Source organism: Zalophus californianus, chromosome 13, assembly GCF_009762305.2.
Source record: "Zalophus californianus isolate mZalCal1 chromosome 13, mZalCal1.pri.v2, whole genome shotgun sequence".
NCBI classification, from domain to species: domain Eukaryota; kingdom Metazoa; phylum Chordata; class Mammalia; order Carnivora; family Otariidae; genus Zalophus; species Zalophus californianus.
The window spans coordinates 65,101,130-65,123,923 of record NC_045607.1 but is presented as its reverse complement, the minus strand read 5'-3'; the positions used below and the strand labels follow the sequence as shown (position 1 = coordinate 65,123,923).

General features: G+C 38.6%; 1 protein-coding gene across 8 annotated transcripts in view; it reads right to left on the bottom strand.

The window, feature by feature from the left end:
* CDC14B (cell division cycle 14B) overlaps positions 1-22,794 on the bottom strand; it is a 111,821-nt gene that overhangs the window by 56,571 nt on the left and 32,456 nt on the right. The window lies entirely within an intron of this gene.

The window sequence follows — 22,794 nt, the reverse complement described above, 5'->3', positions numbered from 1 at the left end:
TAGAGGGAACACAAGCAGTGGGAGAGGGAGAAGCAGGCTTTCCACTGAGCAGGGAGAGCCCGATGCGGGACTCGATCCCAGACCCTTGGGATCATGACCTGAGCCAAAGGCAGACACTTAACGACAAAGCCACCCAGGCGCCCCAACTGTTCAGGATTTAAAGGTACACCTAAAAACTGAGGCCATGCGGTCCTTTAAAGGCCTTAGACTGTGTGCCTCAAGAAAGCACTGGGATGTTGAAAAAATTCGGACACAGTACTAAGCATCCACTTAAAGTATTTTCTAAATCTGTTACTGTGTTAGTCTCAAGTGAAAAAAAATTAAGATACAGTGTGAGTATGGTCCCGATTTTGTTATATATATTGGTGCCGGGGCCATGGCTGATTTTAGTTTCCCCCTGTTATTTTTCCAAATTCTTACAGAAAAGTATTGCTTTATGCATGAAAAAATTTGCAATGACTCTCCCTTACATAGAAAGGCAATACAGTAACAACTCTTTCCCCCAAATTACTTATAGTCTCAATACAACATACGCATTATATCACAGTATATACACCTTTGCATCAAAAGTAAGGGGCACCTGGGTGGCTCAGTCGTCAGGCGTCTGCCGTGGTGGGCTCAGGTCATGATCCCAGCGTCCTGGGATCGAGCCCCGCATCGGGCTCCCCGCTCCGCGGGAAGCCTGCTTCTCCCACTCTCTCTCTCTTGCTGTGTCTCTCTCTCTCAAATAAATAAAATCTTAAAAAAAAAAAGTAAGCCTGCATACCTCCTAACCTTACTTTAAAATTTCCTGATGGATCAAAGACTTTAAATGTAAAAAACAACAAATTATTTCTGTACTCTCCAACTGGGCCTTTCTAAATGAAACAAAATCTAAAAGCCCAGAATCGATTACTAAATTGATACACATTTTTAAAATGGTTTTCATGGCAAATAAACATAGAAAGCCAAAAGATAAACTGGAAAAATATTTTTAAATTCATCTCATGTTGATGCTGAATTTCAAAATACAAAAATGCAAACTGAAACTACAAGGTACTATTTTGCCTTCAGACTGGCAAAAATCAAAGGAGTTTCATAAGGCATCCTGTTGGTGAGTCTGTGGGGAAACAGGCACTTTCTCTCACGTTTCCTGTGGGTAGGAATATAAACTGGGAGAACCTCCTGAAGGGCAAGGCAAGTAAGGGTAATTTGGCAGAAATTTTCAAGACCAAAAACTGGCAAGACTGCCAAGATAGGGGGCGCCTGGGTGGCTCAGTCGGTTAAGTGGTGGCCTTCAGCTCAGGTCGGAGCCCTGCATGGGACTCCCTGCTAAGCGGGGAGTCTACTTCTCCTTCTCCCCGCCCCCCGCTTGTGCACTCTCTCTCAAATAAATAAATTAAAAAAAAAAAAAGATTGCCAAGATAGGCTATTTAAATACTACCATTTCTATGATTAATTTGAGTGTATGTAAAGTATATATACACATTTGTATGACCGTACATGAAATCTTGCATAGCAAATCTCAGGAAGGAGATACAAGAAACTGGTAGTAGTGGATGCCTTACAGGGGGAAACCGGGTGTTCAGAAACACAGAAGGGTGAGATTTATGCCTTTTTAAAACTTTCAGATTTTGAACCATATATTACCTATTCAAACTTACAAAGCTTTTGAAAAGTGAACTTGCAGGCTAACAGTGTTTTTCCAAAGTTTACTCTTCGTCAAGATACAAAACATATTGTAAGCACAGTACAGGGCAACCTGGAAAATGTCCTTTGCACACACTTAAAAAAGAGAACTAGTAACTTCTGAATTCTACCTATATATATCTTGAAATCCAGTCTCTTTTAACAAACCCAAATAAAACTGGGAATACCTAGAAGGAAGTGGGAAGAGATGTTTATACATTACAGGGAAGAAAAAAAGAAGCACTGATTTTTGATGTCCAATTATCCTTGTAGAATATATTCTCAATACTCTATTGTTAGAATAATATCCCAATAAACTGTTACAGAGACTAGAGTGCTATGATGAGAGCTATTTATTAGAAACCTGGAGCTAGAAACAGGGATCTTTACAAAGTTCTGCTTAAAGGTTCATGATTAAACTTATAAACCTACTGTAAACCCACTTATCTTCCACTTAATGGTTCTGTTGTCAAAAACAGAAAACTGACGTTTTAAATAAGTAATAAACCTTCTTGCCTATATATGTCTGTCACATAATGCTGCCTCTCTTGCTTCCCTGAGTAAAATACAATACAGTAGAAGGAACTGAAATCTCACCATTTAAAAATGTTAACAGAAACATTCAACATCCTCACGCCAAAGTTGTTTGTTTTGACTTGGCTTTTCAGTCTCCAGTTTGCTACTTCTTCCTTTAATAACTATGTTCAATAAGTGAAAAACATTTTCCTGCATAACAAATATTTGGGGATAATTAATCAAACAGAGGGGTATGATCTAAACCAAGTGAGAAATATATGTAGGAGTTGGGTGGCACTGATAATACGGTATATACCACTTTTTAACAGAAAAGATTAAAAACTCTACTTGGACATAATAGACACAATGGACTCCCTACTATTTCTCTTTACCCCTGGAACTGGACTGACCTCACAGATCCTGGAAGAGCAGCTGGAGGCATGACCAGCTTCCCTACAGGATAAGGGAGCTCACTAGAAGACAAGCAGAAAGGAGGATTCATATACCTATGGAACAAAAGAGAACAGGTAAAAAAAAAACAAAAAACAGTCTCCACCTGAGAGAGAAGGCAACAGAGACATCAAGCTCTCATCTGCATGAGAGCATGCATATTTGAAGGGAAAAAGTAACCAAGAGGAGCAGAGGAAGAATGTTCACGAAAGTACTGATTTAAAAAAAGAAAATAATGACAGCAAGGAATTACTGAGAATTTAGTGCCAGGTATTGTATTAATAAGCTCATTACAACCTATGAGGTGGATACTACTACTGCTACAATCAGTATTTTTCAGGAAGTGAAACCTAACCTTAAAGAGGCAAAGTGACTAACCTAAGCAAGGTCCCTAAACCTGTAGTAAGGTAGCAGAATTAGGACAGGCTATTGGATTGAAGCCTTAGATTTTTAAAATCCCTGCCTCAGAGACTTGTCCTAATATAAAGTATGAATAATTAAAATAATATGATTTTATCACAGCAATAGACAAATATGGACCTAGGCATATATGAAAACTTAGTATATGAGGAAAATGATATTTCAAGTCAGTAACAAAAAAAGGCCTTATTCAATAAGGGGCAAATATCTACATGTATAAAAAGAGAGATTCCCATCTTACCTATTATATAGAAAAAATACCAGATTACATAACTTAAAAAGATGTCAGATAACTATAAAAATATACTGAATAGTTTTACAATTTAAATGGGGGAATTTTGGGGGTTCCTGGGTGGCTCAAGTGGCTAAGCATCTGCCTTCGGCTCAGGTCATGATCCCAGGGTCCTGGGATCGAGCCCTACATCGGGCTCCCTGCTCAGCAGGGACCCTGCTTCTCCCTCTGCCTGCCGCTCCCCCTGCTTGTGCTCGCTCTCTCTCACTCACTATCTCTCTCTCTGTCAAATAAATAAAACAAATAAATTTTTAAAATGGAGAATTTTTAAGCATGACACAAAAGTCATAGAGGTAAAAAACAGAAACTTAGGGGAAAACATATAATACAGGGTTAATCATCACAACAGATAAAAAGTACCTACAAAACAATATAACAACCCAATAGAAAATAAAACTCTATGAAGGCTATAAACAGCCAATTCAGAAAAGTAATACAAATAGTCAATAGCATATGAAAGGAAAATCTTCCAAGTGGCTCATCAATAAAAAAAAAAAATCCATCACATGAACAGATTACAGAAGCCACATGATTATCTCATTAAATACAGAAAACGAATCATTAAAATCAAGTCAGTTCCAATTAAGTCTTTGTATAATGAGCCTAAAGGAGAACTTCCTTAACCTGATAAAGAGTATCTTCCATATACTTCTAGCAAATATTGTACTTCATGCTTTAATTTGTAAGCATCTCCCTGAAATAAAAAACAACTCCTATCATTACAATAACTGGAAGTTCTGGCTGATGCCAAGAAAAGAAAAAGAAATGAGAGAGAACTGCAAAGGAATCAATTGTCCTTAGTTAGACAATGATTATCTTCCTAAAAAATACAAGAGAATCAGTAGACAAACTATTAAATGACCTAATAAACTTTTGCAAAGTTTCTAGATATAGATGGTTAACATAAAAAAGCCAAGAGTTTCTCTATATATTTGTAATAACCAATTAGGAAATATAATAGAAAAAATGTGCATATCCTTTATGAATATATGGGAAGATAAAGCAGGTTTATAATTGGGAAGATACACTATCAAAAGATGGTGATTACCCTCAAACTAAAGGCAATTCTTACTAAAATCTCAATAGAGCTTTTCATGAAACCTGACAAGCTGATCCTAAAATTAATCTAGACGATCACAGGGCCAAGAAGGACTGAGACCACTTTGAAAAGGAAAAGGAAAGGGGAACCGCCTGGGTGGCTCAGTCAGTTAAGCGTCTGCCTTCGGGTCAGGTCATGATCCCAGGGTGGTCCTGGGACCGAGCCCCGGGTCAGGCTCCCTGCTCCGTTGGGAGCCTGCAGCTCCCCCTGCTTGTGTGTGTGCTCCATCTCTCTCACGAGCGCACGCATGCTCTATCTATGGCAATAAATAAAATCTTTAAAAAAAAAAAGGGGCCATTGCCCTACCAAACAGTAAAACTTACAATAATCTGGCACAGATAGAATAGACAAAAGGTCAAAGAGGAGAGCCCAGAAAGAGGCCACATATATGTGGAAACTTCACATACAGCAGATTAAGAATACTCAATGCATGGTATGGGGATAATTGGGTGTACCTATTGTCAGAGATGGTAGGAGGGAAGATTTGATCTCATATCATATGTCACCTGTCCCCGAAGAAGAAAAGAATCTCAGGTGGATTAAAATCTTAAGATACGAGAAGAAAGCTTTAAAAGTTTTAGAAGAAAATGTAGAAAAATAACAGCAAAGGGATGGATTAAAAAAAACACAAGACATAAAAGGTATCAACTATAAAGCAAAAGTTTAAGAAATTTGGTCACATGAAGATTTGATGCTTGTGTTCAATACAAGACGCCATAAACAAAATTTAAAAAGAATTAACACACTAGGAAAAGATAAGTACAACGCATAAGAGCAAAAGAAGATTAATATCAGAATTTACAACCAACCAAAAGTCAAAGAGAAAAAAGCTAACATCCCAATAAATATGGGCAGAAGATGGGAATAAGAAATTCACAAAAGAAGAAACATAACTGCCCTTTTTCACTCTTCTTTTTAGGACCTGAGTATGAGGATGGTTTTAGTCTATGCTATGCCTTATGATGAACTGAGTTTATTGCTCAGGGAAAGCTATGGCAACAACTAACCCTGAAATCTTAATGATTTAGTTCACTACAACAGAGGCTTATTTCTTGTTGGTGCTACATGTCCATCATCGGTAGGGGGGTGGAAGCTCTATGCTACACAGTCATCCAGGGATCCAGGATGATAGAGGCTCCATCAGTTAGCAGATGCACCATCTAGAATTTATCCTTGTGGTTGGTTGTCCAATTAGCCAGTGGCTGCTTGCATAAGTAATTCCAGTTGCCTGCAGATCTAAATGCACACAGATATAAACCAAGTCCCATAATTTTATCAGTAATAATGCCTATATTTTAATCTTTATCTATTTAACTCCTGTGTTCCTCTATCAATTGGTCTGGAACTAAGGTAGGGAAAAGAGTAATCTTAACTGAAGAGATCCAAACATCTTCCCCCAATGTTTCATTAGCCTCCACACTCACCTATATTTCTGAAATATTTTATAAATGAATTTTTTTTAAAAGGAAGCCATTAGAACTATGAAGGTTTCCGCACCTTCCAAATCATTACAGCAAGAGAAAATGAAACTAAGAAAATGTGATCAAGGCACCAAACAGCTAAGAAAAACATGGCAGAGAGAAAACAGAATAAGATTGTAAGAGTAAGTCCAAACATATTAATAAAAATAAAGTACAAAATAATTAAATTCATCTTTAAGATATTCAAATTGAATTTAAAAGTATATACTGTTTAATAAAGACTACTAAAACAAAGCCTATAGGGGTTTCATTTAAATGAAAAGATAGAATATGGTACCCCATCTTATTGCACTTTGATTTATTGCACTTCACGGATACTATGATTTTTGCAAATTGAAGGTTTGTGGCAACACTGCATCGAGCAATCTCTTGGTGCCATTTTTTTTCCAACAGCATTTGCTCACTTTGTGTCTGTGTGTCACATTTTGGTAATTCTTACATCAAACATTTTCATTATTATTATATATGTTATGGTGATCTGTGATCTTTGATGTTACTATTGTAATTGTTTTGGGATGCCACAAACCACATCCACATAAGATGGTGAACTTAATCGATAAATTTGTGTATTCTGTCTACTCCACCAACTAGCCATTTCCCCATTTCTCTTCCCCCTCCTCACAGCAATATTGGAATTAGACCAATTAGTAACCCTACAATGGCCTTTAAGTGTTAAAGTGAAAGAAAGAATTACACATCCCTCACTTTAAATCCAAAGGCATAAATTACTAAGATTGGTGAGGAAGGCAGGTCAAAAGCCAAGATAGGCTGAAAGCTAGGCCTCTTGCACCAAAATGCAGAGTTGTGAATGCAAAGAAAAAGTTCTTGAAGAAAATAAAAAGTGCTACTCCAGTAAACACATTAATGATAATAAAAATGAGACAGCCTCACTGCGGATTTGGGGAAAGTTTTTGTGGTATGGATAGAAGATCACACTAGTCATAACATTCCCTTAGCCAACACCTAAGCCATAGCCAGGCCCCATCTCTCCAATTCTATGAAGGCTGAGAGAGATGAGGAAGCTGCAGCAAGAAAGTCTGAAGCTAGCAGAGGTTGGTTCATAAGGTTTATAGAAAGAAGCCATCTCCATGACATACAAGTACAAAGTGAATTAATTAATGAAGAGGGTTATACTCATCAGACCTTCAATGTAGGTGAAACAGCCTTTTATTGGAAGATGCATTTAGAACTTTCACAGCTACTGAAAAGAAGTCAATGCCTGGCTTCAAATCTTCAAAGGACAGGTTGACTCTCTTGTTAAGCGCTAACATAGCTGGTAACTTTCAGTTGAAGCCAGTGTTCCTCTACCATTCTGAAAATCCTAGGGCCCTTGAGAATTATGATAAATCTACCCTGCCTGTGCTCTACAAATGGAACAACAAAGCCTGGATGGCATCATATCTGTTATACTATGGTTTACTGAATATTTCAAGTCCAATGTTGAGAACCCTGCTCAGAGATAAAGATCCTTTCAAAATATTACTGATCAATGACAAGGTTTCTGGTCACTCAAGAGCTCTGATGGAGAGGTACAATGAGATAAACATGTTCATAGCTGCCAACAAAACATCCATTCTGTAGCCCATGGTCAAGGAGTCATTTTGACTTTCAAGTCTTATTATTTAAGAAATACATTTTATAAGGCTATAGCTGCCATAGACAGTGGTTCCTCTGATGGATCTGAGCAAGGTAAATCAAAAACCTTCTAGGAAGGATTCACCATTCTAGATGCTTAATTAAGAACATTCATGATTCATGGGAAGAGGTCAAATTATCAACATAAACAGGAGTTTGGAAGAAACTGATTTTAACCTCATGGATGACTTTGAGGGGTTCATGACTTCAGTGGAAGAAGTAACTGCAGATGTGATGGTATAGCAAAAGAACTAGAATTAAAAGAGGAACCTGGACATGTGACTGATTGCTGCAACTGCATGATAAAATGTAGGAGGAGTTGTTCCTCATGGATGAGCAAATGAAAGTAGTTTCTTGAGATGGAATCTACTCCTGGTGAAGATGCTGTGAAGATTGCTGAAATGACATCAAAGGATTTAGAATATTATGGAACAGTTGATAAAAGCAGCCAGCAGGGTTTTAGAGGACTGACTCCCAATTTTGAAGGAAGTTCTGTTGGTAAAATGCTATCAAACAGCACTTCATGTCATGGAGAAATCATTCGTGAAAAGAAGAGTCAATCAATGTGGCAAACCTCACTGTTATCCTTTTTTAAGAAATTGCCACAGCCACCCAACTTTCACAACTGTCACCCAGATCAGTCAGCAGCCATCCACACCGGGGCAAGGCTCTCCACCAGCAAAAAGATTTTGGCTCACTTAAAGCTCAGATGATGGTTAGCATTTTTTAGCAATAACGTATTTTTTAATTAAGGTATACACATTGGTTTTTTTAGATATAATGCTATTGTACACTTAAGAGACTGGACTATATAGCTAACATAATATTTATATGCACTGGGAAACCAAAAAGTTCATTTGATTTGCTTTATTGTGATATTCACTGTATTGCAGTGGTCTGGAACTGAGCCCACAAATATCTCCGTGGTATGCCTGTAGAATTCACAGCAAAAAGTAATAAAAAGATGAAGATGTTTCATGATTAAAGATATAATCTACCAAGAGATTACAACAATCACAAATCTTATGACAACAGATTTAAAATCCATAAAGCAGAACTAGTGAAAATAGGAGAAATTAATAAATCCATAATCATAAAACACTAACATACCTCCAAAAAATAAAATAAGGAATTAGAAGTTTGATCTAGTAAATACAGAATACTGTTTTCAATAGAGAACATAGTCTTTGCAAATAGGATATGCACTTAAGTCATCATGTATCAAGGTCACAAGGAAATCACAAGAACTTCCAGAAAGCAGAAACCATACAGACCATACAATGACCAAAATACAGTAAAATTTGAAACTTATTGATGAAAGGATAACAAAAAAAAATCTATTTCTAAATTACATGCAACACAGAGAAATTAAAACAGAATTTGACACAATTATTTGAAGTTAATATCAATAAGAACTCATATTAAAATCTGTAGAATATGGTAAACAAAAATCTGAAGAAAAATGATCGGCTTACAAAATGTCTCCTTGTCACACTACTCACGAAAAAATAAACTGTACCTGAATAAAAAGCTGAACATAGTAATTCTGGTTCGCTACATCCCAGGCCATGGTAGGATTGCATATCCTGACTCCCTTATGGCTAAATGAGCAGAGAGGTAAGATATATACCGCTTCCAGCCCGGCCCATTAAATTGATGGTACAAAACCCTGCAGAATTTGCCCTCTGACCAGCAGCATTCAAGATTATAGCCACAATACAAACCATTTTAGAAAATTGGCAGTGTCTAGGGGTGCCTGGGTGGCTCAGTCGGTTGGGTGTCCGACTCTTGGTTTCAGTTCAGTCATGGTCTTAGGCCTGAGGGATAGGGCCCCGCCTCAGACTCTACGCTTGGCAGGGAGTTTGCTTGGGATTCTTTCCCTCTCAAATAAATAAATAAATCTTAAACAAACAAAAAAAAAGATGGAGTGCCTGGGTGGCTCAGTCAGTTAAGCCTCTGACTCTTGATTTCTGCTCAGGTCAGATCTCAGGGTTGTGAGATCGAGCCCTGTGCATCAGGCTTCACGCTCAGCAGGGAGTCCGCTGGAGATTCTTTCCCTCTGCCCCCACTACCCCCCCGCTCAGTGCGCTCTCTCTCTAAATTGGATAATTTTTTTTTTAAGATTTTATTTATTTATTTGACAGAGAGAGACACAGCGAGAGAGGGAACACAAGCAGGGGGAATGGGAGAGGGAGAAGCAGGTTTCCTGCGGAGCAGGGAGCCTGATGTGGGGTCAATCCCAGGACCCTGGAATCATGTCCTGAGCTGAAGGCAGATGCTTAACAACTGAGCCACCCAGGTGCCCCAAAAATGGATAAATTTTTTAAAAAAAGAAAACTGTCAGTGTCCATAAAAAATGAACATCACATTTTATGATGTAGTAATTCCACTTCTATATATATATATATACACACCCACAATAAAAACACATAAATACATATTCACTAAGAAAGATACAAAAAAAGGTTCATAGAATCATTTGAAAATAATGACTGAAAACAAAAACTGAAAACAAACCAATGTTCAGAAACAGCAGACTGAAACGCTGTGATACTTGCTTACAATGGCATATGAAATAACAATATGAATGAACTATAACCATGTACAATTATCACAGATGACCCTCACAAACATACTGTTTAGCGAAAGTAGCCAGACACGAAAGAGTACATACAATATGATTCCATTAATATAGATTTTAAAACAAGACAGATCTTTGGCAATAAAAATTAGGATTATTCATGAAGGGTTAGTGATTAGGAAAGGCTACAAAGGGTAGTTTCTGGGGTACGGTACTGTTCTGTTTCTTAGTCTGTGTGCTAGTTATTTACCCAGGATGTACACAAGTTGTCTATCAAGTTGTTCCTTAAGTGCACATTTCTGTGTATTACTATTACATATTATAAATATGTGTATATTATTAAAATAAATAAGAGTTCACTTGTGCTATACTCAATAAAAAGTTATATATGTACTAGCTGTGCTCCACCAGCCCGGGTCACAAGAGTAAGGAGATTTAGAACAGGTCTTACCTAATCAGTGATAGGTATGTGTCATGAACACAAAATAAACCTTTGTTTGTTACATTCTACTAAGATTTTAGAGTTGTAATCACAACATAATCTAGCCTATCCTGATACTTACCTTTGGATGTTTAAGAAAAGTCTTAAACTAAAACACAAAATGCAAAAGCTATAAAGAGAAAGGATTTGACAAATTTACAAAAGACACCATAACAGTATTTTTTTAGAAATGGGGTGGGGAGAGAGAAGAATACTGTAGCCAACCTGAAAAAACTCAACAAAATAAGCACATAATACTGAATTATAAACCCATGTATAAAATAAATATGCACAAATGCTGATACAAATAAGTGATTAAAAAAATGGAGGGGTGCCTGGGTGGCTCAGTTGGTTAAGCGACTGCCTTCAGCTCAGGTCATGATCCTGGAGTCCCAGGATCGAGTCCCGCATCGGGCTCCCTGCTCAGCAGGGAGTCTGCTTCTCCCTCGGACCCTCCCCCCCTCATGCTCTCTCTCTCTATCTCATTCTCTCTCTCAAATAAATAAATAAAGTCTTTAAAAAAAAATGGAGAGGAGGCAAACCTTCCTTACAGAAGAATTCCAAATAAATATGTAGACACTTCCTTCCAAGAGGTGGAGCTTAACCTCTCCCCTCTTTGCGTGAACTTAGTGACTTGCTTCTAAAGAATACACTACAGAAAGGGGGAAAATGGCACCTTTACAGAGGAGAAACCTGGCCAACACTATTTTAACCCAAGTGGTCATAATTAACCAGTGTTGTCATGTGGATTTCATGTACCCCCTGATACGATGTGATAAGAAGGGCACTTTGCTGTGGTATTCATTCCAACACCCAGTGCAGTCATTAGAAAATATCAAACACAACTTAAGAACGTTCTACAAAATGCTTCACTAGTACTCCCCAAAACTGTCAAGGAAACTGTCAAAGACCCTTAGATGACTAAGAAGATGACACCAAAAACAATATAGTATCCTAGAATTAATCCTAAAATAGAAAAAGGACATTAATGGAAAAACTGTGGATATCTGAATAAAGTCTAGAGTATACTTAATAGCAACATACCAGTGTTGGTGTCTTAATGTACCACAGTACTTCAAGATGATGTAGAGACTCAACTGTGTCCCCCTAAAATACATATCTTGAAGCCTTAACCCCCAGAAGGGCTATACTGGAGATAGGGCCTTTAAGAAGGTGATTAAATGAGGTCATAAAAATGGGGCCCTAGAGCAACAGAATTAAAGTCCTTATAAGAATTGGAAGAGGGGCGCCTGGGTGGCTGTCAGTTAAGCATCTGGATCTTGATTTCAGCTCAGGTCATAATCTCAGGGTCGTGAGATCAAGCCCCGCATTGGGTTCTGCACTGAGCACAGAGTCTGCTATCCCTCTCCCTCTGCTCTAAGTAAACTCTAAAAAAAAACAAAGAAAAGAAGAAAAAGAAAAGAAAGAAAAAGAAGCAGAAGAGATACCAGAGGTCTTTCTCTTTGCACACACATAGTAAAAGCCATGTGAGGTCACAGCAAGCTAGGAAGAAAGGCTTCACCAAAACCAACCCTGGTTGCACCTTTAATCTTGGGACTTCCAACATCCAGAACTGTAAAAAAAAATACATTGCTGTTGTTTAAACCACCCAGTCTGTGTATTTATTTTGGCAGCCTGAGGTGACTAATGCAGAGGATAGCTGGAGGAAACTGAAACAAGTAAAGACTATACAGAAATTCTCTACTATCTTTGCAATATTTCCATAAATCTAAAGCATTACTTAAAAAAAAAGCAACTGGAAGAAAATATGTTTGTGACTTATGTAACAAAATATAAATATATATAAAATAAATATTAAAAATGCCTATGAAAGGGGTGCCTGGGTGGCTCAGTTGGTTAAGCATCTGCCTTCGGCTCAGGTCATGACTGCAGGGTCCTAGGATCTAGCCCCACGTGGGGCTCCCTGCTCAGTGGGGAGCCTGCTTCCTCCTCTCCCTCTGCCGCTCCCCCTGCTTATGCCCTCTCTGTCAAATAAATAAATAAATAAATAATAAAATCTTTAAAAAACAAAATGCCTATGAAATACCTTAAAATTGCAAACAGTCCAACAGAAAACGGAGTCAAATATAAAAAGGCAAGTCAGAAAACTAAACACAAATTACAAAAAAAACGTGAGATGTTTAACCTAATTAGTAATTCAAAAAACAAAAATTATAAAACTGTAATTGTTTCACACCATCAAATTGGAAAAAAATTTAAATACTGATATCAATTAGGGAAAAGTTGTGGGGAAGTTGCTACTTTTATACAAATAAGGTGGAACTGTACATTGATAGAGGTGTTCTGGAAAGCAGTCTGGCAGTGTCTGTCATGCATATATTCCTTGACCCAGCTGGTCCCCCTTCTTGATGTCTACCTCAGAGAAATGCTAGCATATGGGCACCAAGAAGCATTTGTGAAGATGTTTACGAATGCACCGTCTGCAGTAAAACTAAACGGAAATAACAATTGTTAACAAAGCGGAATAATTACATAAACTAAAATTAAGTCATACTGTGACAAAATTAATGAGGCAGAGCACTATGAAATCTCTCCACAAATACTACAAAGGTAAATTATTTTTTTAAAAAAACTAGATGAACAGATAATATGTAAAAACAGTGAAACAAAGCAGTATCTCTATAGGCAAATTTATACATATGAAAACAAACAGAAAAGTAACAAACAGAAAAGCAAAAGACACCCCACCAAACAGTTAATTTATAGAAAAGGTACTGGGATTGGGGGGCAGGGAAAGAAATAGTTATTTTATTGGTATTACTTAGGTCTTTAAGAACATCTTAAAAGTAAGTCTTTTTTACTTAGTTTATATATGTAATTGAAAATACAGTCCTCTGGGGAGAAGGGAAGGGATGGGGGGAGGAGCCTTTCATCTTCTTTCTGTATCATCTCCCTCCCAACCTGGGTGGCCTAATTCCCTGTTAATAAGCCCATCAATCAAGAGCTATTTTCAGCCAGGACAAGATCCACAGTCCCAGGGCCGACATCAGTTTAAATGAAGCACTAGTAACCGGCACTCTTAACTGGAAGAGTGAGTCAGTTTCCAGAATGAATTAGTAACTCCTGACAACTGCTTTTCACCTCAGTCTATCCGTCTTCCCTGGGTTACAGGTTCAGAACGGTTTGATTCTCAATGCTCCCTTATGGGGAGCTACTAAGGGGTGGCAAAGATAAGACTGCTCTATCAGGCTCTTTGGTCCTTCTCTTTAAAACAGAGGCTCTAAACTTTAAATCACTGGGGGGCCAGGGTGGGGAGTGGGTGGGGGCAATCTCTCCAGCCCTCTGTCTCACATGCTCTCTGGCTATGTGACAAAAAAGCAAAATTAATAGTTCTAGACTCTAGTTTTATCATTGAATGTTGTATAATTACTCTTACCTGAGACTTCTGACATATTTAATAAATTTATCAGAACGTAGAGTGCACTGATACAGATGAATTCTTTTTTGTTTTGTTTTATATAATGGCACTGGGTTATTGTTAAATTTGCTTTCAAACTGCATAGATAAGGTCAAAATGTATACAGGTTGGTTTAAGCTACACTGTGGGACAAATCACTTGATCTAGGGGCAATTTACCAGAAACTCACACTCCAAAGATGGGCAGCTTTAAAGCAGGAAAATCACATTCCAGAGGTAATACAGCTTTTCTATTATCCGTTTATCTGGAGAATTTATAATTAAAATACTGAATGCCAAGTGGTTTTTATTGGTAAAATGAGTAGCTTGCTAATCAAAGTAATAGTCGTTAGAAAGGGCTCTCATTGGTGAAATTAATGGCTGTCCATATATGTAGATTGTATAATCTGTCTATAAAATATTTTAGACAAATGGGGCACCTGGGTAGCTCCATTGGTTAAGCATCCGACTCTTGGTTTCAGCTCAAGTCATGATCTTGGGGTTGTGGATCCAGCCCCACGTAGGGCTCTGTGCTCACCATGGAGTCGGCTTGTCCCTCTTCCCTCTGCTCCCCTGCCCCCTGCTAGTGCTTGCGCTCTATCTCTAAAATAAATAAATATAATCCTTAAAAAAAATATTTTAGACAAACATTGTATAAGAATCTAATGTGACTCTTATTTAGGGGTAGTGTTTAAGACCACATGTGTAACGTACCCTGTGTCCAACTACTAGCTATGAGGATTTCTGGTTGACTGGTGCCAACTATAAGGTTAAAGGAATCCTGTACCTGGAATATTGTCATATCTAACTCAAGTGAACCAGTCATGAAAGCAGAGGTCAGAACACCTAAAAATTCAGGAGCTAAGCCCATAGGAAAGGGTGTATCATGATTTATGCCTGCTTGCTAAGAATATTTAATAAATGACTGTTGTGTAGAATTGTTTTTATCTGAGACTAGCTTTCATTATAACCTATCTACCTCAAGTTTTCCCGCAGTTACTGTTACCTATCAAAAAGTCCTAAGAGATAAAAAAAAAAAAAAATTAAAAAAAAAAAAAAGTCCTAAGAGCTGTGCATGACCAAACTGGCTCATGGCAGTTTCCATCAGTCCGTTACAAAAGTTAGATTGGATCTGGCATCACTAACATGTCCTAAAACATTTGGATCATCATAGTCATCATGGAAGTTAAGACACAAGCCAGAGAAAGGAAGTTACACTGAAATAAAGCAGTCAACTTCAGCAGACAGATATTTTTCTAGGATCCTAAGCCAAGAACTTTGATAGATAAATACTAATTTATCTACCTAAATAAGCATTTCAAAAGGCCGGGGGGTGCTGCAAGAGGGGGGTAAGTACATGGTCTATCTCATCTCATTTCTTGGAAGTGAATGTAAAAAAGACTTACTTTAATTAGTATTTTTAATATAATTGCCTTATCGGAAGCAAATTCTTATTCATAATACTCATTATCTCCAATGGTATTTTAAGGTCCTCCTAACAATAATTACGACAAATCACAATTCTAGGCAACTAATTCTATCAACAAGTAATATTTTTTTCTGTAGAAAAACATCATGGGGCTCCTGGGTGGCTCAGTCATTAAGCATTTGCCTTCGGCTCAGGTCATGGTCCCAGGGTCCTGGGATTGAGCCCCACATTGGGCTCCCTGCTCAGCGGGAAGCCTGCTTCTCCCTCTCTACTCCCCCTGCTTATGTTCCCTCTCTCCATGTGTTTCTCTCTGTCAAATAAATAAATCTTAAAAAACAAAAAAAAGGGGGGGCGGAGCAAGATGGCGGAGGAGTAGGAGACCTGGATTACATCTGGTCCCAGGAATTCAGCTGGATAGGGATCAAACCGTTCTGAACACCTAAGAACTCAACAGGAGAGCGAAGAAAATAATAGCAACAACTCTCTGAACAGAAAAGCGACCACTTTCTGGAAGGTAGGACATGTGGAGAAGTGAATCCAAGGCGAGGGGAAGATAGGAGGATAGATGGCAGGGGAGGGGGCCTCCTACAGCCGCCTCTGGCAAGTGATAAGAGTCACGGAGCACAAAGTCGGAAATTTTAGAAGTCGGCTCCGCTGAGGGACATCGCTCCAGTGGCTAAGCGGGGGTTGGAACCCTGGTGGGACAGTGTGGTCTCAGGACCCTCGGTGTCACAGAAAGACTGGGGGTGCCTGAGTGCAGCAGAGCTCCCAGGTATAGGAGCAGGGAAGCTGGCTGCAAAGGCGCAGCCGGGAAGCAGACTCTCAGCTGGGGGTTGCAATAAACCGTGACCCGTGGCACAGTGAACTGGGCCACTGCACATCCAGCAGGGACCCAACAAGTGGAAGATCAGGGGAGACTCCCCTTCCTGCCCCGGACAAGCAGCGTGGGAGCGAACCGCAGGGATCTCCTGGGTTTGGAGACTCCACACAGAGTGGGGTGCCAGAGATAAAAACGCTTGGTCACAGGCAGGTGAACATGTAGTGCGGCCAGAGACCGGGGAGTCGGGAGTGACTGACTGCTTTTCTCTGGGGGTGCACTGACGAGTGGGGACCCGAGTTTTCAGCAGCTCCTCCGGGGCGGAGATTGGGAGGCCGCCATTTTCACTCTTGTCCTCCAAAGCTGTAGGGAAAGCTTGCAGGGAACAAAAGCTCCAGAGAGCAAACCCCAGCAGATTACTTAGCCCGGACAGGCAAGGGCGGGGCAATTCCGCCTCCGGCAAAGACATTTGGGAAACACCGCAACAGGCCCTTCCCCGAGAAGAATAGCAAGAACCGCGAGCCAAGACCAAGTTCACCAATGAGAACGGCAGAACTCCAGCGCTAGGGGAATACTACATACAGAATTCATGGCTTTTTGCCCATGATTCTTTAATCTTTCAAAGTTATATTTTTTAACTGTCATTTTTTAAAAATTTTTCTTTTTCGGGAGCCTTGGTGGCTCAGTTGGTTAAGCGACTGCCTTCGGCTCAGGTCATGATCCCGGAGTCCTGGGATCGAGTCCCACATCAGGCTCCCTGCTCAGCAGGGAGTCGGCTTCTCCCTCTGACCCTCTTCCCTCTCGTGCTCTCTCTCTCTCACTCTCTCTCTCAAATAAATAAAAATCTTTAAAAAAATAAAAATAAAATTTTTCTTTTTCCCATTTTAAACATCAATCCCTTTTTTAAAAAACATTTTTATTTTTCATTTTTAGAGTCATGTTCTATCCTTTCATACTAGTTATCCTTATTTTTGGCATATATATATATATATATATATACATATATATATAAGTTGTTCTCTCTTTAAAATTGTGAGATACAGTTTCTTCCAACAGATCAAAATACACCCTAAATCTCTAGTGTATGGCTTTGTTCTAGTCTCCTGCCTGATCACATTCTCTCCCTTTTTTTTTTTAATCTTCTTCTTTCTTTTTACAAACAACTTCTTATTAATTTCTTTTATAAAATCTTTTATAATTTTCATCATTACAGTCATATTCCATCCGTTCATCGTAATAATCCTTATTTTTGTACATATATATGTTTTTCTTTCTTTAAAATTTTGGGAGGCACTTTCTTCTAACAGACCAAAATAAACCCAAAATCTAGTGTGTGGCACTAATCTATGCACCAGCCTGATCATATTTGATCATATTCTCTTTTTTTCCTGTTTTGTTCTGTTTTTGTTTATCTTTTATTTTTTTTCCCTTTTTTCTTTCTTTCCCTTTCTTTTCCCCCAGTTTCAGGTACTTTCTGATTTGTTTAGTGTACATTTTCTGGGGACATTGTTACCCTGTTAGCATTTTGTTCTCTCATTCATCTATTCTCCTCTGGACAAAATGACCAAGATGGAAAAAAATCACCTCAACAAAAAGAACAAGAGGCAGTACCGACTGCCAGGGACCTACTCAATACGGACATTAGTAAGATGTCGGAACTAGAGTTCAGAATGATGATTTTAAAGATACTAGCTGGGCTTGAAGAAGCATGGAAGTTATTAGAGAAACCCTTTCTGGAGAAATAAAAGAACTAAAATCTAACCAAGTCGAAATCAAAAAGGCTATTAATGAGGTACAATAAAAAATGGGGGCTCTAACTGCTAGGATAAATGAGGAAGAAGACAGAATTAGTGATAGAGAAGACCAAATGATGGAAAATAAAGAAGCTGAGAAAGAGAGAAACAACTACTTGATCATGAGGGAAAAATTCGAGAGATAAGCGATGCCATAAGAGGAAACAACGTTAGAATAATTGTGATCCCAGAAGAAGAAAGAGAGAGAGGGGCAGAAGGTATACTGGAGCAAATTATAACAGAGAACTTCCCTAATGTGGGGAAGGAAACAGGCATCAAAATCCAGGAGGCATAGAGAACCCCTCTCAAAATCAATAAAAATAGGTCAACACCCCGACATCTAATAGTAAAACTTACGAGTCGCAGAGACAAAGAGAAAATCCTGAAAGCAGCCCGGGACAAGAGATCTGTAACCAACAATGGTAGAAACATTAGATTGGCAATAGACCTATCCACAGAGACCTGGCAGGCCAGGAAGGACTGGAATGATACATTCAGAGCACTAAATGAAGAAAATATGCAGCCAAGAATACTATATCCAGCTAGGCTGTCACTGAAAATGGAGAGATAAAAAGCTTCCAGGACAAACAACAACTAAAGGAATTTGCAAACATGAAACCAGCCCTACAAGAAATATTGAAAGGGGTCCTCTAAGCAAAGAGACAGCCTAAAAGCAACATAGACCAGAAAGGAACACAGACAATATACAGTAACAGTCACCTTACAGGCAATATAATCACACTAAATTCATATCTTTCTATAGTTACCCTGAATGTAAATGGGCTAAATGCCCCAATCAAAAGACACAGGCTATCAGATTGGATAAAAAAAAACAAGACCCATCGATATGCTGTCTACAAGAGACTCATTTTAGACCCAAAGACACCCCCAGATTGAAAGTGAAGGGGTGGAAAACCATTTACCATGCTAATGGACACCAAAAGAAAGCTGTGGTGGCAATCCTTATATCAGACAAATTATATTTTAAACCAAAGACTGTAATAAGAGATGAGGAAGGACACTATATCATACTTAAAGGGTCTATCCAACAAGAAGATCTAACAATTGTAAATATCTATGCCCCTAACATGGGAGCAGCCAATTACATAAGCCAATTAATAACAAAAGCAAAGAAACACATTGACAATACTTTAATAGTGGGGGACTTTAACACCCCCCTGACTGAAATGGACAAATCATCTAAGCAAAAGATCAACAAGGAAATAAAGACTTTAAATGACACACTGGACCAAATGGACTTCACAGATATATTCAGAACATTCCATTCCAGAGCAACAGAATACACATTCTTTAGTGCCCATGGAACATTCTCCAGAATAGATCACATCCTAGGTCACAAATCAGGTCTCAACCGGTACCAAAAGTATGGATCATTCCCTGCATATTTTCAGACCACAATGCTTTGATACTAGAACTCAATCACAAGAGGAAAGTCGGAAAGAACTCAAGTACATGGAGGCTAAAGCGCATCCTACTAAAGAATGAATGGGTCAACCAGGAAATTAAAGAAGAATTAAAAAAAATTCATGGAAACCAATGAAAATGAAAACACAACTGTTCAAAATCTTTGGGATACAGCAAAGGCAGTCCTAAGAGGAAAGTATATAGCAATACAAGCCTTTCTCAAGACATAAGAAAGGTCTCAAATACACAACCTAACCCTACACCTAAAGGAGCTGGAGAAAGAACAGCAAATAAAGCCGAAACCCAGCAGGAGAAGAGAAATAATAAAGATCAGAGCAGAAATCAATGAAATAGAAACCAAAAGAACTAGGAGCTGGTTTTTTGAAAGAATTAACAAGATTGATAAACCCCTGGCCAGACTTCTCAAAAAGAAAAGAGAAAGCACCCAAATAAAAACAAAATGAAAGAGGAGAGATCACAACCGACACCAAAGAAATACAAATTATAAGAACTATTATGAGCAACTACATGCCAGCAAATTAGATAATCTGGAAGAAATGGATGCATTCCTAGAGAGGTATCAACTACCAAAACTGAAACAGGAAGAAATAGAAAACCTGAAGAGAGCTATAACCATTAAGGAAATTGAAGCAGTCATCAAAAATCTCCCAACAAACAAAAGCTGAGGGCCAGATGGCTTCCCAGGGGAATTCTACCAAACATTTAAAGGAGAATTAATACCTATTCTTCTGAAACTGTTCCAAAACATAGAAATGGAAGGAAAACTTCCAAACTCATTTTATGAGGCCATCATTACCTTGACCCCCAAACCAGAAAAAGACCCCATCAAGAAGGAGAATTACAGACCAATATCCTTGATAAACATGGATGCAAAAAAATTCTCACCAAAATACTAGCCAATAGGATCCAACAGTACATTAAAACGATTATTCACCACGACCAAGTGAGATTTATCCCTTGGCTGCTGGTTCAACATCCACAAATCAATCAATGTGATACAATACATTAACAAAAGAAAGAACAAGAACCATATGATCCTCTCAATAGATGCAGAAAAAGCATTTGACAAAGTACAGCATCCTTCCTTGATCAAAACTCTTCAGAGTATAGGCATAGAGGGTACATACCTCAATACCATAAAAGCTATCTATGAAAAACCCACAGCAAGTATCATTCTCAATGGGGAAAAACTGAGAGCTTTCCCCCTAAGGTCAGGAACGCAGCAGGGATGTCCACTATCACCACTGCTATTCAACATAGTATTAGAAGTCCTAGCCACAGCAATGAGAAAACAAAAAGAAATAAAAGGCTTCCGAATCAGCAAAGAAGAAGTCAAACTCTGTTTGCAGATGATATGATACTTTATGTGGAAAACCCAAAAGCCTCTCCACCCCAAAACTGCTAGAATTCATACAGGAATTCAGTAAAGTAGCAGGATATAAAATCAATGCACAGAAATCAGTGACATTCCTATATACCAACAACAAGACAGAAGAAAGAGAAATTAAGGAGTCGATCCCATTTACAATTGCACCCAAAACCATAAGATACCTATGAGTAAATCTAACCAAAGAGGCAAAGAATCTGTACTCAGAAAATAAAATACTCATTAAGAAATTGAGGAAGACACAAAGAAATGGAAAAACGTTCCACGCTCATGGACTGGAAGAACAAATATTGTGGAGATGTCAATGCTACCTAGAGCAATCTAACATTCAATGCAATCCCCATCAAAATACCATCCACTTTTTTCAAAAAAAAAAATGGAACAATTAATCCTAAACTTTGTATGGAACCAGAAAAGACCTTGAATAGACAGAGGAATGTTGAAAAAAAAAAGCAAAGCTGGTGGCATCACAATTCTGGACTTCAAGCTCTATTACAAAGCTGTCATCATCAAGACAATATGGTACTGGCACAAAAACAGACACATAGATCAATGGAACATAATCGAGAGCCCAGAAATGGACCCTCAACTCTATGATCAACTAATCTTTGACAAAGCAGGAAAAAATGTCCAATGGAAAAAAGACAGTCTCTTCAACAAATGGTGTTGGGAAAATTGGACAGCCACATGTAGAAGAATGAAACTGGACCATTTCCTTGCACCACACAGAAAAATAGACTCAAAATGGTTGAAAGACCTCAGTGTGAAACAGGAGTCCATCAACATCCTAAAGCAGAACACAGGCAGCAACCTCTTCGACCTCAGCCACAGCAACTTCTTCCTAGAAACATTGCCAAAGGCAAGGGAAGCAAGGGCAAAAATGAACTATTGGGACTTCATCAAGATAAAAAGCTTTGCATAGCAAAAGAAACAGCAAAACCAAAAGACAACCCACAGAATGGGAGAAGATATTTGCAAATGACATATCAGATAAAGGGCTAGTATTCAAAATCTATAAAGAACTTCATAAACTCAACACCCAAAGAACAAATGATCCAATCAAGAAATGGGCAGAAGACATGAACAGATATTTTTCCAATGAAGACATGCAAATGGCTAACAGACACATGAAAAAGTGCTCAACATTGCTCAAACCCTCCTACACTGTTGGTGGGAATGCAAGCTGGTGCAGCCACTCTGGAAAACAGTATGGAGGTTCTTCAAAAAGTTGAAAATAGAGCTACCATACGATCCAGCAATTGCACTACTGGGTATTTACCCCAAAGATACAAATGTAGGGATCCGAAGGGGTATGTGCACCCCGATGTTTATAGCAGCAATGTCCACAATAGCCAAACTATGGAAAGAGCCAAGATGTCCATCGACAGATGAATGGATAAAGAAGATGTGGTGTGTGTGTGTGTGTGTATACATATATATATACATATATATACACATGTATACATATATATGTATACATATATATATATAATGGAATATTATGCAGCCATCAAAAAGAATGAAATCTTGCCATTTGCAACGACGTGGACGGAACTGGAGGGTATTATGCTGAGTGAAATAAGTCAATCAGAGACAGACATGTATCATATGACCTCACTGATATGAGGAATTCTTAATCTCAGGAAACAAACTGAGGGTTGCTGGAGTGGTGGGGGGTGGGAGGGATGGGGTGGCTGCGGGTGATAGACATTGGGGAGGGTATGTGCTATGATGAGCGCTGTGAATTGTGCAAGACTGCTGAATCACAGATCTGTACCTCTGAAGCAAATAATACATTATATGTTAAGAAAAAAAAAGAATAAGATAGCAGGAGGGGAAGAATGAAGGGGGGAAATTGGAGGGGGAGACGAACCATGAGAGA